The 12,268-nt window shown below is 45.4% G+C and overlaps 1 protein-coding gene across 1 annotated transcript in view; it reads right to left on the bottom strand.

Moving 5' to 3' along the window:
• Positions 1-12,268, bottom strand: part of LOC144688041 (dedicator of cytokinesis protein 2-like) — a 1,154,257-nt gene that overhangs the window by 1,023,417 nt on the left and 118,572 nt on the right. The gene's annotated exons all lie outside the window — the stretch shown is intronic.

The following is a 12,268-nucleotide window of genomic DNA, read 5'->3' as shown; positions in this document are numbered from 1 at the left end:
GAGTGCTAATTGGTTGGCAAGCGGACTCTGATTGGTAGAGGCATTATTAATTATTGGGAGGTGCATTGTGTTGCCATCCACAAAGGTGGGGCATTTCAAAGGGAAGGAAAAGGGCATGGAATTAAGTGCATGGCACTTACACAGAGCCAGCATAGGCACAAAAGGACAAATGACATCTTTTTGTGATTGCCAGATTCGCCTTGTCCCTTCAAGACGTTGAGTCTCACCGGGATACTGTTCCATTCGTGCCAAACAAGTGCCAGGCAATAACCATCTCCCCTGCCTGAAGTCTGAAATAAAAGCCCTCAGTTCTGAAGAAGAGGAGTGCTGTGTATGGTACTGGTCTCCCTATTTAAGGAAAGATGTAAATGCATCAGAAGCAGTTCAGAGAAGATTTACTAGACTAATACCAGGAATGAGGGGGTTGTCTTATGAGGAAAGGCTGGACAGGTTAGTCGTGTATTCACTGGAGTCCACTGCAACAACACTGTCCAGGACAAAGCGGCCCACTTGATTGGCACCCAATCCACAAACATTCACTCCCTCCACCACTCACAGTGGTAGCACTCTGTACCATCTACAAGATACACTGCAGGAATTCACCAAGATTCCTTAGGCAGCACTTTCTGCATCTTAGGCAGCAAATCCACGACTGCTACCATCTGGAAGGACAAGGGCAACAGGTGCATGGGAACACCACCGCCTGGAAGTTTCCCTCTAAGTCATACACCATCCTGACTTGGAAATATATTGCTGTTCCTTCACTGGCGCTGGGTCAAAATCCTGGAACTCCCTCCCTAACAGCACTGTGGGTGTACCTACACCATATGGATTGCAGCAGTTCAAGAGGTAGCTCACCACTGCCTTCTCAAGGGCAATTAGAGATGGGCAATAAATGTTGGCCTACCCAGTGACACCCACACCCCATGAATGAAATTTTAAAAATGTATAGCAGAGTAAGAGGCAACTTGATTGAAACCTTTAAGATCCTGAGGGGTCTTGACAGGGTGGATGTGGAGAGGATATTTCCTCTTGTGGGAGAATCTAGAGCTAGGGGTCACGGTTTAAAAATAAGGGGTCGCTCCTTTAAGACAGAGATGAGGAGAATTTTTTTTCTCTCAGAGGTTGTGAGTCTTAGGAACTCTTTGTCAAAAGACAGTGGAAAGAGAGTCCTTGAATATTTTTAAGGCAGAACTAGATAGATTCTTGATAAACAAGGGGGTGAAAGGTTACTGGGGGTAGGTAGGAATGTGGGGTTGAGGTTACATTCAGATCCGCCATGATCTTATTAAATGGCAGAACAGGCTCGAGGGGCCGAGTGGCCTACCCCTGCTACTAAATTGTATGCTCGTACGCTCGTATTCACATCGGACTTGAAGCATTGTTTCCACAGATACTGTCAGACCTGCCAAGTTCTTTTACAGCACTTTCTGTTTTTAAACCACCTGCCCTTGATGTCCAATGGCGCTACCTTTGCTGAATACCCCATCTTCAATGTCCTGGAGGTCCCATTGATCTGAAACTGGACTGGATCAGCCATATAAATACTGTGGTGACAAAAGCAGGTCAGAGACTAGGAATTCACCTCCTGACTGCCCAAAGCTTGTCCCACCATCTACAAGACACACCTCAAGAGTGTGATGTATTACTGCCCAATTGCCTGGTTGAGTGCAGCTCCAACAATTCTCAACACCATCCAGCAGTAAGCAGCCTGTTTGATCTGGACCCCATCCACCACCCTGAGCATTCACTCCCTCCACCACCAGCACACAGTGGCTGCAGTGTGTACCTTATACAACTTACACTACAACAACTTGCCAGGCCTGCTTTGACAAGCACCTTCAAAACCCATGATTTAGGGGGTCAAGGATGACCACCACCTGGAATTTCCGCTCCAAGTTACACACAATCCTGACTCGGAACTATATCGTCGTTCCTTCAATGTCGCTGGGTCAAAATCCTGGAACTGCAGGTGCCCCTACACCATATGGACTGCAGTGGTTCAAGAAGGCAGCTTACCACCACCTTCTCAAGGGCAATTAGGGAGCACCAACAAGTTCTGGCCCAGCCATTGACATCACATTCCATCAAAGAATGAAGAAAAAGGTTTGGCATCTCTCTTTTACCTGACCCAAGTGATAGTCCTTTATATGTGAGATCCTATGGGCAGAATTTTCCCCCCTGCTGTTGGGAGGGGGAAGTTTAAGAGCGGGTGCGTGGGGGTGTGCCTCCGATCGGCCCCCCTGATTGGGGGCGCGCCGCCATTTTACGTGGGCGGGCCAATTAAGGCCCGCCCAGCGTGACGTCCGCCAGGAAGCGCTGTGCACTCCCTGTGTGGGTTGGGGGGGTGGGGATTCCCTGAGCCAAGAGTGCGCTCTTTCGCACATGCGCGTGAAAGAGCGCCCAGATCTCCCTGAGGCTAAGTGCTGCCACAGGGAGATCGGCTCCACAATAAAAAATCTGAAAAATAGAAGAAAAAGAATTTCCCTGACATGTCCCCTCATGTGACACTGTCACATGAGTTGGGACATGTCCATCACTTTCAAATACACTTTTATTACATTTTTAAAAGCCTACATGAAACCTCATCCCGCCCTTGAATGAGGCTTCATGCTTTTTCTAATGCCCGCCAGGGCTCGGGCGGCCAGGTCCACTAATGACTCTAATGACTTTGTCAATGGGCTCAATTGGCCATGGACAGGTCAGCGGGCCCACAGCTGACTCTGCTGAGCCCCTGCCTACCTGAAAATTTAAATGGGGCGGGGTGACGTCGAGAGTTTCGCCCGACGTCACCGCGCATCATTTTACGCATCGGCGAGTAGGCCCCGCCCCCCCGCTTGCCAACCGGGAAATCCTGGCCACTCTTTAATGCAACAGTCCATGAGAACCAAGCCAGCTCTTGCCCAAAGTCCAGAAAGTGCCGTCAGTTAGTGATAAGGAGTGGGCTTCCTGACTGATTTCTTTACCTCATGTCCACAGTTACTAAAGTTAATTGTGGCACTCTCAATCATTGCCATGGATGAGAATAGTCAACTACATTGCGTAGAACTAAGCACATGTAAGATATATTGAGTAAGGACACGTTTCCTGAGGGACATTTTCATGAGTATTTATTTTCTCCCTGGCAGTACAAATGATTAGATTTATGACTTGCTAGGGTGGGATTTGCACTTACAAACTACCACAGCCTCTAAGTATTACAGGGATGCATGGAACTGGGAGGGGGGTGGTTTTTTGAGCTAAAAGTGAGGGACATAAGTTGCAGTAAATAAGAGGGTGTGAAGAGGTCTCAGGCTAAGTTTTCTTTTGGTCTTGATGCGATGTTGTCGAAAATGAGCTCATCTAGAACACTTCCCCCTTCCAGTCAGAAGGAAGATTAGATTGGCAGCAGTTTGTTTCAGATCCGCTCTTGGTCAAGCGTTCAGCAGAGTTGAAAAATGGAACAGGTCCTGTCTGCTTAATGATGCCAACAAAAATGGATTGAACTGGCTTTAGTTGGGGATCCGGTTTATTGCCTATGACCTAATCTGTTTGCAACCCATTTACAACACTGTACGTGTCTCAATTCAAAGGCGAGAGAGAGGAGAGAGAGAGAGAGAAAGGTCTTCAATATTTTCCTCTCAGCCAACACCAACAAAACAGATCATCTGATGATTTATCTTCATTTCTTTTAACGAAACCTTGCTGGGCACAAATTGGCATTTACCTGCAAAACAGCGGTGGCTGCACTTTAAGCATAATTTATGGGCTGTGAAACGCTTTGCGTCATCTGGAGTATAAATTCCAGCTCATTCTTTTGTAAAGCAGTGGTATTGATAAAATTCAGCTCAATGCAGTGTTACATATATGTGTGTTTTAAAGTACAATAACTATTTATAGAGATAAAAGCAAAGAACTGCGGATGCTGGAAATCCAAAACAAAAACAGAAACAGAAATACCTGGAAAAACTCAGCAGGTCTGGCAGCATCGGCGGAGAAGAGCACAGAAACATTTCACCCCTTTCCTATTTTTACTTAGTTCTGTTGAAGGGTCATGAGGACTCGAAACGTCAACTGTGCTCCTCTCCACCGATGCTGCCAGGCCTGCTGAGTTTTTCCAGGTATTTCTGTTTCTGTTTTTGTTAACTATTTATAGACTTTGTTCAGAGGGGCTTGGGCCAGGGGCTTTACGGCCCCTCCCACCCGCTGGAGTATGATGGTCCCGCCCAACAGAACGGAGACTTAAATGGCGCCGGGGGGAGACATGCCGAGGTAGGCCTGTAAAATCCTGGCCTTGGTGTATTCACACAAGGAGCACAGAAAGTTAGCATGCAGATACAGCAAGCAATTAAAAAAGCAAATGGCAGCATGTTGGCTTTTATGGCAAAGGGACTGGAGTGCAAGAAGAAGGAAGTCTTGCTACAATTGTACTGGGCTTTGTTGAGACCATACCTGGAATATTGTACAGTTTTGGTCTTCATGTTTAAGTATTTGCATTGTAGGTGGTACGGGGAATGTTCACTAGCTTGGTCTCTTCGGTGAGAAAGCTGTCCTCTGATGAAAGGCTAAGCAAATTGGTTCTATATTCTCTGGAGTTTACAAGAATGTGGGATGATCTCATTGAAACATACAAGACTCTGAAGGGGAGTGACAGGGTAGACACTGAGAGGTTGCTTCCCTTGCCTGGGGAGTCTAAACACAGGGCATAGACTCAAGATAAGGGGCAATCATTTAGGACTGAGACAAGGGAAAATTTCTTCACCCAAAGGGTTGTGAATCTTTGGAATTCTCTCCCCCAGAGAGTTGTGGGTGCTCCTTTGTTGAATATTTTTAAGGCTGAGATGACAGATCTTTGGTCTTTCAGGGAATCAAGGAGTATGAGGAACGGGTGGGGAAACGGAGCTGAAGCCCAAATCAGCCATGAATGCATTGATAGGTGCACTAAGCTGGAGCGGCTGTATGGTCTAATCCTACTGCTATTTTCTATCTTCCTATGTTCTTTGATTAAAAGTTCTGAACAGAAGGAGGCAATTTAAGGTTACGATGATGAAGGTTCTGCATCAGAGCTGATGTGACAGATTTTTCTGGAGCAGAGCATCTTGCTTCGTGACCCATTAGTTAGACTTGTTCAAGCATGTTTAGATTTCAACATTTGAAGTGCATGCTGAGAATGGTGTGACAAGGGCAGGGGAGCATCTTAGACCTTGGAGAACAACAGGACAAACACAGTCAATCTCCTTAAGCAATGGGATTTTGGAATGAAAACCAAACTGGGAAGGACGGTGAATTGGAGTGAGAGAATTCAATCTTAAATCTGGCATAGGGGAAGGAATGAGAATAAAGAAAGAAAGATTGTGCAGAAAGAAAAAGTAATCAAACAAAATTTTGAGAATGAAAATTTGGAATTGTTAAAAGCTTCTAAAATAGTTTGCATCCTGAGGAAACAAGACTCCACACTTATAATTGTTCACTTTCGGTGCAAGAGAGGTTGTTCAGTAATTGTTACGAATTATTATGCTCCAATAATTACAACTCAACATTTTTGTGAGGAATGATAAATATGCACAGCAATTTTTATGTTTCATAAAAAACTTAGGGGAGAATTTTCTCCCCGTCGGGCGGGCCGGTTGGGAGCGGGCGCAGGCTGGCGTGAAGCCAATCACCACCCATGATTGGCTGTGCGCCGCCATTTTACATGGGCGGGCCAATTAAATCCCACCCAGCGTGACGTGTGTTCGATAGCTACCTGTGCGGGCAGGGAGGTGGGGGGGTGAAGAGAGCAGAAATCTCCCTGAGGCAGCTCTGTGCCTCAGGGAGATTAATTTCAGCTATAAAGATGGGGAGCCGGGACATGTTTATGAATTTTGAAAACAAATTTTATTTAATTAATAAAACCTTCGTGAAACCTCATCCCGCCCGTGGATGAGGTTTCATGAAAAATGCGCAGGACGCCTGGGCTCTTTGCCTGCCCCCTCGCCAACCTTAAGGCTGGACGGGCAGTGCTGACAATGATGTTAGCTATTTTATTAATGGCCTTAACAGGCCTTTGACAGCTCGGCAGGCGTGTAGCCAACTCCGGTGCGTGTCTGCCGAGCGAAAGGTCGGAATGACGCACGCACGGCGTCACCGCGCCCAGCCTGGCCCCGCACGCCGAAAAGAGAATTCTGGCCATAGGGAGGCTAAGTGCAAGATATTCTTTTTGTGAAGCTCACAGGATCATAAAATTGTTTCGGTGTAGAAGGAGGCCATTCAGCCCATCGTGCCCATCGCGAGCATTTTAACTTAGTGCAAATCTCCTGCCTTTTCCCCGTAACCCTGCACATTGTTTCTATTTAGATAATCATCCAATGCCCTCTTGAATGCCTCAATTGAACCTACCTCCACCACACTTCCGGGTAGTGCATTCCAAACCCTAACTACTCGCTGTGTGAAAAAGTTGTTTCTCACCTCGCATTTGCTTCTTTTGCAAAGCACTTCAAAACTGTGCCCTCTATTTCTCCATCCGTTTACGAGCGGGAACAGTTTCTCCCTATCTACACTGTCGTGGCCCCATATCATTTTGAAAACTTCTATCAAGTCTCCTCTTAGCCGTCTCCTCTCTAAGGAAAACAGTCCCAACTTCTCCAATCTTTCCTCATAACTGAAGTGTCTCATCCCTGGAACCATTCTCATAAACCTCTTCTGCATTCTCTCCAATGCGTTCACATCCTTCTGATAGTGTGGTGCCCAGAACTGTACACAATACTCCAGCTGAGGTCTAACCAGTGTCTTATATAAGTTCATCATAACCTCCCTGCTCTTGTACTCTATGTCCCTATTAATGAAGCCCAGGATTATGTATGATTTAGAAGCAGCTCTCTTTACCTGTCCTTCCACCATTAATGGCTTTTGTACATATATACCCAGGTCCCTCTGCTCCTGCACACCCTTCAGAATAGTATCCTTTATTTTATACTGTCTCTCCATGTTCTTTGTGCCAAAGTGTATCACCTCACACTTCTCTGCATTGAACTTCATCTGCCACCTATCTGCCCGCTCCACCAATGTGTCAATGTCCTTTTGAAGTTCTAAGCTAATGACAGAGTGGGGCAAATCAACTAGCAACTTGTGTCAATTTGCAATTCACTGGGTAACTCTTCTGCAACACAAGTTGCTGATTGGTTTACACATTAATAACAACTTTTCAGCAAAACCTGGCCCATTGACTCTCATCTTATTTCTCTATTCTTTCCCCCAAAATCTTAATTTCTTTTATCAGGTATTTATCTATTTTATTCTGTCGGGTCTGGACCATCTCAACTTGAATAGCCACTTGTATCGATGCAAAATGACTGTAACTGCACTTGAAAATAATTCATTGCCTATAAAGCACTTTGAGACAAAAAGGCACTACTTAGCTGCCAAATCTTCCTCTCTAGTCTTACTTGTAAATTTATAATCCTTTGTTATAGTTCTCCATGACTTCCATTTAATTTTGTGCAAGGAAGTCTCCCTCTCTGTGGCCATCGTAGATGTTATCCCAAGAACTGAATTGTTCCTCTCCCTTTCAACCTTTTTCAGTTCCCCACCACTTTCCATCCTGTTGGATCCTGTCACTCTAGCTCTTCCTTGTCAAGAGGGTAACATTTTTAACCAAAAAAAAATCAATCACGGGGAACTGTGTGATTAAAAAACATAAGCGCCCAGGGTTAATAGGATCCTGGGTCCACAGTTACAGAGTTCAGTAATTAACATTCAGCCCTAACCACAGTTGAAGCGATGTATGAAACCACATTGTTATCACAGCTAATCTGAAATTCAACATGAAATATTCAGCTGATTTGAGTTAAGTAGAGTGGATTTTTGCCTTACTGCTCAGCAGTCAAAAGCTAAAATCCCAGTGGAAACCACTGTACCCACATGACAATGGTAAGTGACAAGCCTGATGTGTTCCATCAATTTGTAGCCTTGTATTGAGTCACTCTCCCTTTCCAGCCTCACCTCCAGCTGCATTGGCACGAACAGAGTAATCGCTTATAGGGAAAGTAAAGCCAGGGGGTGTCTACTTTTATGCAAACTACTGTCCCAATTTACTAATAAAGCTTTCTGATTAATGCTTCAAAAAATGCCAATTGACTTTCCATTAAGGTGGGTTCGGTTTGAGACTCTGACCACGGCTTGGCCATTCTGGTTATGCTATTGCATTCTTGTTCACGCGGTAACTCTGTAGTATGGTAGTGTTCATGGACGACTGTTCATATAAAGTTATGGCAGAGCTTATGTGCTGTGAGTTTCTAAAAAAAAGAAGATTGCGCATCTCTTTTCAAGAAATAAGGAGCTTGCATTTATAAAGCAATATTTTATGATCTTAGGATATTCTAAAGCACTTTATTGTCAGCCGTAGAACTGTTTGCACACTCACCTCTGACTCACAGAGCGGAATTTTATGCCGGCACCATTTTACGGTCCCGCCGAAGTCAATGGAATTTCGAACAGCTCGCTGCATTTTATGGCCCCGCCCCTGTCACCATAGGGCCGTAAAATTCCACCCATAAGGCTCCAGGTTCAAATCCCCACTCCAGGACTTGAGCACAAAAAAAATCAAGGCTGATACTTCAATGCAGTACTGAGTGAGGAGGTAAGGCTTTTCAGATAAGACTCTTTCGAAGAAGAGCAGGGGAGTTATTCCCAGTTTCCTGCCCAATAATTAACCCTCAATGAACATCACAAAAACAGATGATCTGGTTATTATCAAACTTCTGTTATTGGGGGTTTGTTCAGTGCAAATTAATCTACCATCCAATGCTGACTATCCTTCAAAAAGTAAAATGGTTTGAAATGTCCGGTGGTTGTGAAAAATGCTGTATAATGCATGTCTTTCTTTCTTTACAGCCAATGGGGCACATTTGAAGTGTAGTCACTCCATAGAAGAATTAATAAACTATTACTAAAAGACTCAGTCAAAGGACATCAATCCAAGTGTATGGCTTTAGAACAGTTCAGGATAAATTAGTGCATATATTTTGATTCCTCTTATTGGAACTGGCCAGATGAATTGCAATGATCTCATCTGGTCCTTTATACCCCTGAGATCCTATGACTATTCCTTCTGTGTGAATTTGTTAGGTGATAAATTTGACTGCTCGGCTAGCCTGAACTATGTGGTCTAATAACAGTGTTTCCCTGCCTGTTGATTAATTCCCTTTGTCGGAGGCTTTTACTGTATCCTTAATATAGCTCAAGCAAATGCTCAGTGAATGACTTGGGCCTAACAAAGGTGTAAAGGGTAGAGTTCCTGGAACATTCACCCAGACACACGTTTAGGATATAGGTAGAAGATTCTCATGCCCAAAATCACCCCCAGCTGGAATTTGGGATGGACTGGAAATAAGCCAGAATCCCAGATCAGGTTCAACCATGAATTCTGGATTGGGGGAGGTTCAAAAATGAGATTTCTGCCTGAAAGAATTAAGCGATTCAGTGAGAGAGTAGGTAAGTGGAACTGGAACAAATAAAACAGATTGGCTCCTCAGGTAGAAATCTCCTTTCTACCCACCCCCAACCAAGAAAACCCGACCCTGGGAATTCAATTCCAGTAAAACTTTGGGGAATGGGAAGAAATAACCTCAGGCAAGGGAAGAGATTGTCGGCTTTACTGGGGAAGGGGGCTATACCAGGGTGTGAGTGGGGGCATGTGTTGATCTGTGAAAGTGGCCTCAAGATGGTGTTGGTTGAGGAGGCAGTCTCCAGAGGAGATGAGGCCAGATGTGAGGGTGTGTGTAAGAGAGTGAGTGGTGATGTCCCTTGAGCTGGCAGTGAGTGAGATGCCAGTGAATGTGTGGTGGCCTTGTGAGTGTGTGAGTTTAGAGTGATGGGATGGTTGGATTAACCTGGTGACAGGGAGGAGGTCATTCATCCATTTTCTGCACTGGATGGCCAACCTTTTGTGTGCAGCATTGGCACTGACCACCACTGCCACCGCCTCCCAAGCCAGAGCAGTGAGATTGATGGGCCTCCTGTGGCCAGAGCAAGGGTAGAGGACATTGCGGTGGGCCTCCATGGCGTCCAGAAGGCATCCCGGAGATGCCTTACTGAATTGGGGAACTGCAGTCTCCTTGGCTTTTGAGGCCATGTCTTCACCAGAGCAGTCCTGGGTTGCCAGCATTGAGTAGTGTGCGTGTGGCTGCAGTTTAAATATGGCGCCCTGCGTGAGGGAACGGCAAGGTAATGGAGTGGCGGGCAAATTGAACGCCAGTGAGACGCTGTGTTTCCTGTGGCTGCATAACTAACGAGGTGGGAGCAGGACGATACAGCGCTAAAACCCGCCATTGCAGCCGGCAAGTAAAACATCCATTTTCCCACCCACCACCGCACTTTGTGCAAATCTGGGATGATTTTGCTCTTTGCTCAACATCCTGCAGAGTGGAGGCTTCAGTATCGTCCACTAACTTGTTGTTCTGCCTTAATTAAATTCCTTCTGTCATGCCCAGCCACATCCAACGCCCCGTCTCAAACCGGAGATGAGAAATGGTTGTGAGTGCATCCTGACAGACCCGGGCTGCAAGGTCATGCACCACTGCTGCCCATCGACCATTATGCTGCAATGCTAGAACAGGAAGCAGACATCCAAATGCAGAACAAGCTCGAATTCTTTCCCAGGGGTCACGTTGGCTTCCAGCCTTTTGGCCAGTTCTTATAACATTGAGTTGGCAGCCACTGGCCACTGAATTTTTTTTGGATATTAGGGGCACCAAGGGGTATGGAGAGAAAGCGGGAATATGGCGCTGAGATTGAGGATCAGCCATGATCATACTGAATGGCGGAGCAGGCTCAAAGGGCCAAATGGCCTCCGCCTGCTCCTAGTTCCTATGTTTCTCTGAACTGAAATGCTACATTGGTAAATTTAGTTGATTTCTTTTCACCTATCTACATTCTCACTATGTCCCTTAAGCATTTAGCCCGGAAAAACATTTTAATTTCTCTTCGACGCATTTATATTGCATTCTTTCATTTATTTTAAAAGAAGATTTAAAAAAAGAAAGATTTGCATTTATATAGCACCTTACACAACCTCCGGGCATCCAGGTACATCATGAAATTTATATGAACATAAGGAGTAGGCCATGAGGCCCCCTCGAGCCTGCTCAACTATTCTATAAGGTCAGACTATGCTCATACCTCTTTCCATCCTATCATTCGATTCCTTGCATTTCCAAAAATTTATATATATGTGTCAGTCTTTAATGTACTCATCAACAGAGCACCAACAGGCCTCTGGAGTAGAGAATTCCAAGGATTCACAAACCACTGAGTGAAGAAATTCCTGCCCATCTAATTCATAAATGGCTCCAAATCCCTTATCCTGAGGCTAATTCTGGACTTGCCAGCCAGAGGGAAGAACCTCTAGGCATTTGGCCTGTCAAGCCCGCTCACAATTTGATTCATTTCAACGAGATCGCCTCTCATTCTTCTAAACTCCGGGGAACGTAGGCCCATTCCACTCAAAGTGGTTTTCTGAAATGCTGTTGTAGAGTCGGAAACGTGACAGCCGATTTGATGATGACCAAGAATAAAAACAAGAAAGTGCCAGAAAGGCTCAGCAGGTTTTGAAGCATCTTGGAGAGAGGAACAGAATTAACAGGTGGGATTTGCCGGTCCTGACCACCTCGGGATTGGCAATTCCCGTCCAAAGTCAACAGGCCTTTTGCCGGTCCGTCAAATTTTCTGTCCCTCCTGCGATGATGCCCGCAGTGGGGGGCAGGACCGGATAACCCCGCCCAATGTTTCAACTCGAACGTGATTTTGCTTCAGGACTGAGCATTTCCAGCACTTTCCGTTTTAATTTCAGATTTCCAGCATGCGCAGTATTTTGCTTTGAAAATAACCAGATCGTCTGTATTGGAGGTGGTGATTGAGGGACCAATATTGGCCAGAACACTGGGGGAACTCCCATGTTCTTCGTTGAATGGTGCCGTGGGATCTTTTAAGTCCACACGAGAGGGTCTGACTGGAACATTTTTTTGCATGGTGGGACCCTAACCTTTCCGAATACCCAAAACCTGATTTCACTACGATCCCAACGTGCAGACAAGAGTTGAAGCATTATTCCATTATCCTAGCCTGATTCTAGAGGTGAAAGCATCAAAGCACTAACCCAATACGTTACTTCACCATTGGAAGGAAATCTTTAACCCATTAGTATATGTTGGATCCTGGAGCGATAGGTGTTGGGTGTTTCTGCCCCTATTACTTGCACCAACCATCTCTGCTAGGTGACAGTTGTGTGGTTTTATCAAAGTCAATGATATTG

The sequence above is a fragment of the Cetorhinus maximus genome, chromosome 1 (genome assembly GCF_964194155.1).
Source record: "Cetorhinus maximus chromosome 1, sCetMax3.hap1.1, whole genome shotgun sequence".
Classification (NCBI taxonomy): Eukaryota; Metazoa; Chordata; class Chondrichthyes; order Lamniformes; family Cetorhinidae; genus Cetorhinus; species Cetorhinus maximus.
Note: the sequence above shows the minus strand (reverse complement) of the source record. Positions and strands in the feature narration are given on the sequence as shown.